We start from the raw sequence: 6,616 nt of genomic DNA, 5'->3' as shown, positions 1-6,616 counted from the left end.
GAAGTTCGTGAATCGATCAGGATTATTATGCAACTCGGAAAAGCATGGAAATTATATAGAATTTCGGGGCGACACAGCTCGGCTAGGTGTCACCTGTTGAATTCAGCCCGACTCGCGGAACACGCCGCGCGTATTTCCCTGGGAATTACATGTTATCGCGACGGAAAGGGTTGGACAGGGCGAAAGGTGGCCGAGGGTGGCGAGGTAACAATGATCGTGACAGTCAACGGCCGCGTTCTTAATAGCATGGTCGTTTGAACGATCAGTATCGGCCGGCTCAGCGTGCGAAATAATTGATGGAAATTGACAGAAGGGGTTGATTTTTAACCTGTCAGTAGCGACGGGAACGATTTCCCATCAACATTTCTATGTCTCCCTTCGTTTGTATAACCTTGCGAACATTCAATCATCTTGTTGCACCATCGCGATAAGAATTTCTTACAAATTTTTCGAAAAGTTATTCGCGTAAAAGGTTTCCTACCCGGACTATCGTACTCGATTATAGTACAGAGCAGAGTTTTCAAGTACACAAATGTTGTTTTATTCTTGTTTCACAAACGTTTACGATTGTGTGCGCGATAGAGATGAATTATTATTATCAGCACATTGAACTGTTATTCTGTATTGAATTCTGTGTTCGAGCAGGAACGACAGCATTAATACCCTAAGACCGAGGTTTTTAATGGCCTGGCCGAGCGAACGGAACGATTTGTATCGGTCAGAGCAGCGTGTGAAATAATGGAACCACGGTTCGCGCAAACTGTCGTGCCTATTGAAAGGAAAAGCCTATAGAGGCAGGTGAAATATGGATTGCGTGCCGCTGGCAACAAGTTGAGACCGATCGAAGGGGTGTAGAGCAACCAATCGGGCGAGATGTCGGTGTAAATTATGAATTTGCAATTGTGCGAGGCATAAGCGGGCGAGAATGTGTGGATAAATGTCGTGCGCTGATCGTTTTCAGAATTACCGGAGAACTAGGGGGTGCGGAATCGTTCGTGCGGCAACAACGTGGAATTTAAACGAGATACGTTCTCTATATTATTCGTTATTGTATCTACACGAAAGTCATTTCGTTTTTCAAAGGGAAAATGAAAGGCAATTGTTTACCATTCAAAATAAGTTTTGTTACATTTCGTTCTATGATCTCTAGCGATTTTGCAGGCAACTTAAAGATGCCATATGTTCGTAGATTTGATTTGAAATGACATTTGCACCTTATAGAAAACATTGAAAAAAAGCGAGAAAAATGGTAATCCGATGGTGCATCCTCTCCGTAAACAGCATAATTCTTTCTTTCGTGCACTACATTTTTAACCTCGCGGTAATAAAAAAGCAAAAGGTAATGGAAACGCGTACTTTGATTTTGCATATTTGATGCGATCACAAAAGAACGCTTGAAAGGTTAGAAAGCACTACAAGGCAGGAAATGACGTCTGAAATGTCAGTTGTCAAGATATATCAGGATTTTGCGATTTAAAATAAGGTTATATGGGAGTAGACTCGTTTCTAGGATTGCAAGGGTACGGGATGTGCCTCCGTATTTCTTCATAATGCAAAGATGGGGTTTTCCAGTAGTAAAAAGCGCTAGAGAGATAAAAGATCAATCTAGGCTGCAGTCGCCCCTAAATTTCCAGTTGATAACAAACTTTGGTCGTAATAACTCGCCAAGAATCATTTAATTTGCGGGTCCCATTTAAATGACCAATGCAAACCCATTCAATTTGCGAGGCCCATTTAAATGACCAACTCAGACCCATTCAATTTCTGAGTCCCATTTAAATGACCGCCTCAGACCCTACTTCCTATTTTTCCGTTTACGAGGCGTAATTTGCATTATTCGGAAGCATAAAGCCGCGCATGTAGCTATTTTCATAAACCTGCGACAGCTACTTGCTGTCGAATAATGCAAATTACGCCTCGTAAACGTAAAAATATGACTTTTGAGGGCGACTGCGGCCGAGATTAATCTTTCATCTAGCGGTTTTGACTACTGAAAAACCCCATCCTTGTATTATCGAGAAATTAGAAGGCGTATCCCGCAACCCTTGCAATCCTGGAAACGAGTCTATCCCCTTAAGAAAAAAATATTTGGAACGGTTGTGGCCAGTTGGAGTTAAATAAAAATTCACTTCATCTCTTAATAGATTGTTTACATTGAAAACGTCATAACAATATATTCTTAGATTTCTCTAATCTTTCACTGTTTCATCCAGCCAATTTCTTCGTAAATGCATAAAAATCCGCAGTCTAGTAATAACAAATGGAAGCGATGCCATCCCTACACGAAAAACGAAATTACTTTTCGAACGATCTAATGGAATTTTTCGGTAAGTGTATAAAGGTGAAAAAAAAAAATATAATTCACTATTCGAATATCCATAAAACCGTGTATATTGTCCACTGAGAACGATTAAAAACCGAGAAGCAAAATTCCGACATTTTTAATACGCGGAGAAGTCAGCGAAACGATTTCCCTTCGCGGCGTGTTAGCAGGAGTCAACGTCAGCCGTCATTAGCGATCGCATAATCGGCGGATTGAAGGGGCGAGCTGACGGTGAATGGTATCGCAACAGGATTGGTCGATAAACTCGGCTGACAGACGTACGATCGAGAAGCGTGTCGTCGGTTAGAAAAGATGATCGTGGCGGGACATAAATTCCACGGGGCCGGAGAGGTAGCTGCGCCATGGTCTGGCCGGTCGGAAGTAATCAATAAGACGGCTTAAATTACGGTCGAATTGTCGTTGACTTAAGGAACAGCGAGCAAGTGCTAATAACCCAGATGCAAATTGATAGCGCTCATTATCATGGCAAGAACGGGTGCGCACACAGAGGCCGGCCGGAGGCTCGTAAAACCCGCGGCGCGAAAGGGGACCGCGAGATTTATTTCGCTCGTTTAAATTCCCTCCGTATGCCACGCGACAAAAACTCCCTGCGGGAAAATGTCGCCAACTGTTCCGCCCGAAAAATCCCCGGGATTTTTCTGGCTTCAACGACGGTACCTCGAAACGAAACTCACCTTCTAAATGTACAGGGCGTGTAAAAAGTAATGGTCATTCGTCCGACGGGTGAATCTACATATCTGGATCGGCGGACATTTGCAAGAGAAACTTGCCGCAAAATTGTCTATAACAATGAAAATGGTTATAAAGTTTGTTTTTACATCAATACCTTTTATTCATCGAGAAGAGAAAAAGTTTGAAAGGAGCCACATGTCGCAAACAAATAGTTATTGAGATATAAACTGTTAAAGATCTTGCAAAATTTGATTGTGTAGAATTATACGTATAGACAAAAGCCTACTGCTACAGTCCACCCGATCGTGTCGATGAGACAGAATTGATGAGACGATCGGGAAGAGGTTACTGCGACCTCGATCAAAATAGTTCTGCGGTTGTCACCTCGATTTTTCGTGAATGCTTAAGGGTGGATTTAGGCGGGGGAATGTTGCGTTTGTTAATTAGACGGGGGTGTGTCGGAAGGACTTTAGGTTGAGAAGTGGGGAAAATGTCAAAGAAATTCCTTTTGGCATTGTCTACGGTCATCAATGACGTGATTTGTAGTGCGCTCGTTGCTTCGATGGGTTTACTGGTATATCGCCTAATCCGCTGGCGGAACGGTGAGGTACGGTAACATTTTATATAATACAGGATTAATATTTTTATAACAATGGTTATAAGGTGTTCTTTCATATTTTGCTACTTCAAATTTATGATCCGAAAGGGCAGGGAGACGATTACTTGATACGGACCTTAAATTTCGTTTGTCTCGAGGCACGCACACGATTATGTTCTGTCTCATCGACACGGTCGGGTGGACTGTAGTAGTACGCTCTTGTCTATACGTATAACTCCACACAATCAAATTTTGCAAGAACTTTAACTTCTTATATCTGAATAACTATTTGTTTGCGACATGTGGCTCCTGTCAAATTTTTTCTCTTCTCGATGAGTGGAAGGTGTTGATGTGAAAAACAACTTTACCAACAATTTGCTTTGTTACACGCAATTTTGCGGCAAGTTTCTCTTACAAATACATATCTACCGATCCAGAGGTGTCGATTCACCCCTAGAACGGATGACCATTACTTTTTATACACCCTGTACAATGGAATTATTATGGAAGAAATGTTTAATTTTCTAGTGAAAATAGCTCCGACTACAAAGGGTTAATACGATCACTTCTCGACCCAGATAACACGAATTTTTCTTCCCCATTAACGAAATTTGTTCGCGGGGTTGGTACGCATTTCCGGTGGCAGTTTCGCCTTCTATTTACCTTGCGATTGATCCCGAAGGACTAATAATTCCGTTTCAACGGGCCGATTCGAGGGAGCGTCTATTGTGCAACGGCCTCGCCATCATCAGCGTCCCGTTGCAAGGAAAAACGGGGACGAAGAGGGTTTTCGAGAACTCGCTCTCTGCTCGTCTCGGCTCCGCGCCGCGCCGCGCCGCGCCGGGAACATTCTTTCACAATTGCGCCCGACCTACGTCATCGGTGCAGGTACCTGGCCGCAGGATGATAATAGGTGCGCAAATAACGCGTTCCGGATGACTCAGACGAGAAGCCCGGGTAAACTTGTTTACCGCTTCTGTCTTATCCGCTTTCGAAACAGAAGTCGCGCTCGATGCGCTGTCCCGAACGATTGTTCGCCGAATTTCTGGGAACGTTCGGCTATTCTCGTGCATGCCGTTCGACTTACTTCGATAGATTTTTTTCGGTTCATTTGCTAGCTAAACGCTGGCCAAGCGAAACACTCGCCGCAGCCAAATGTATTTAAATACGGGCCTGACACTCTGAAGTTCATTAACGGAGCAGCACGAAAATGCTGTTGCGTGAAATTTGTTTTCATGTGAAAGGTGCAAGTGTTAAAGTTGATTCCGGTCTTAAATGCATATACTTATTTCAGTATTTTATAGATTTGCGTGATTTAAGGAATCGTTTTATCCAAAATCGGAACGCAATCGAGATTTATTAGATTATTCTTTGAGCATTGAATTGAGAGAAAATTTTTTTCTCTCTTTAATGGAAGTTCGTGTGAAGGATTGTCACAATTGTGCCCATAATTGAGAAAATGGTCTGTCAAAATTGAGAAAAATGAGTTTATCAGTCATTTCACATTATATTATTTTAAACTAAATGAATTCAATGTAATTCTTATGATATTGTCAAAAATGAACCGTTAGATCGATTCTGTTGTTTCCACTTTATATGAAATCCATTTAGCGTTAATATCCTTTTTCTTGAAATATCTCTCGAAACGAGAAATATATGACTTATTGTTTGACAATTTTCATAATTATGGGCACAATTCATCGCAGAAACGTTCAATAATTCCTCTGTATATTGTACCCGAGAGCATAAAGCCAGGGATCTACCATAAACCGTAATTTCGTGGTTAACCGAATACGATTATCTATGTATAGCAACGCGACAGAAAAAGTATACATTTACAAAGACAATCCAGCATCGTACCCACCCATTTACCGCCTTCGAATGAAAAACGAGTAATAAGAGCTAAATGCGATATGCCAACAGTTCTAAAGTGAGTAGACAGTAGAAAGGAATGTAGGAAGCTCGGGACTATCCACGGTTTTTCAAAGAAAAACTGGTCGTAAATTATTGTCACGTGTCCTTCATCCCTGACTGTTCGACCGGTCGAACAAACATTCCACAATGAAAAGGGAAAGGAGATGCCAACGGGGGCCAAACAGAATGAGAAAGAGAAAGAGAGGTAGAGAAAGGGCAAAAGGATTTTCAGCGCGAACAGACCTCTCGGTACCTGTCGAAGGGGCATTAACAGGGTGGTCATAATAAATATATTTACACCGACGTCGTCGCCGTAGTACCGCAACTCGGGACGACCCACGTGGTCGCCCACGCGGGCTGCTCGGCCGGAAGTTTATTGCCCGATTATCCGGCTTGTAACTCATTTTACGCGCCGTGCCGTAAAACTCGGCGACGGAATACCCGAGAGCCGTCATTTACGTGGCGATCGAGAACGACTTGGAAATCGGATTTTTTCAGGTTACTTCCCGAACAAATCGCTCGAGTAACGGGTCAGCTTCAACATTTTCCTAGAGAAGGTCATCTACTGCAGGACCTGGGAAAAGCGTTTGGGCTTTATTGCACGAGTCTAGGATATAAAGTAATTTATTTGATGTCAGTTTTACTGACACCTTTTGCTGAAAATTCTTGAAACTTGTGTAGTCGGTGACGGGTAGTCCATGTTTTATGTTAACCCTCCGAGTGCCGGAGTCATTTTAGACCGGGAACATCCAAATTGTTATTTAAGTACTCAATTTGTGGCAATTGAACTAACTGAATAGCTGTTTCATTGAGGATATAGGAAAGACTAATGTGTCCACACGAGATATCATCAAACGTAAATTTTTAAAAATTATTAATTAGAGATGTGAACGGTCCTAAGTATTGCCAATTGTATGTATAGCTATAAAAATCGTCCGTTGTCTGAGGGTTAAGGGGTACTCTCGTTTCCAGGATTGCAAGGGTGCGGGATGCGCCTTCTCATTCCTCGATAATGCAAAGATGGGGTTTTTCAATACTCAAAAGCGCTAGATGAAAGATCAATCTAAGCTACAGGCTTAGTACGCCCC

At 42.4% G+C, this 6,616-nt stretch overlaps 1 protein-coding gene across 8 annotated transcripts in view; it reads left to right on the top strand.

Annotated features, from left to right (window-relative positions):
- The window catches only part of LOC143211881 (uncharacterized), a 129,190-nt gene that overhangs the window by 42,121 nt on the left and 80,453 nt on the right, over positions 1–6,616 (top strand). The window lies entirely within an intron of this gene.

The sequence above is a fragment of the Lasioglossum baleicum genome, chromosome 1 (assembly GCF_051020765.1).
Source record: "Lasioglossum baleicum chromosome 1, iyLasBale1, whole genome shotgun sequence".
Lineage (NCBI taxonomy): Eukaryota > Metazoa > Arthropoda > Insecta > Hymenoptera > Halictidae > Lasioglossum > Lasioglossum baleicum.
Note: the sequence above shows the minus strand (reverse complement) of the source record. Positions and strands in the feature narration are given on the sequence as shown.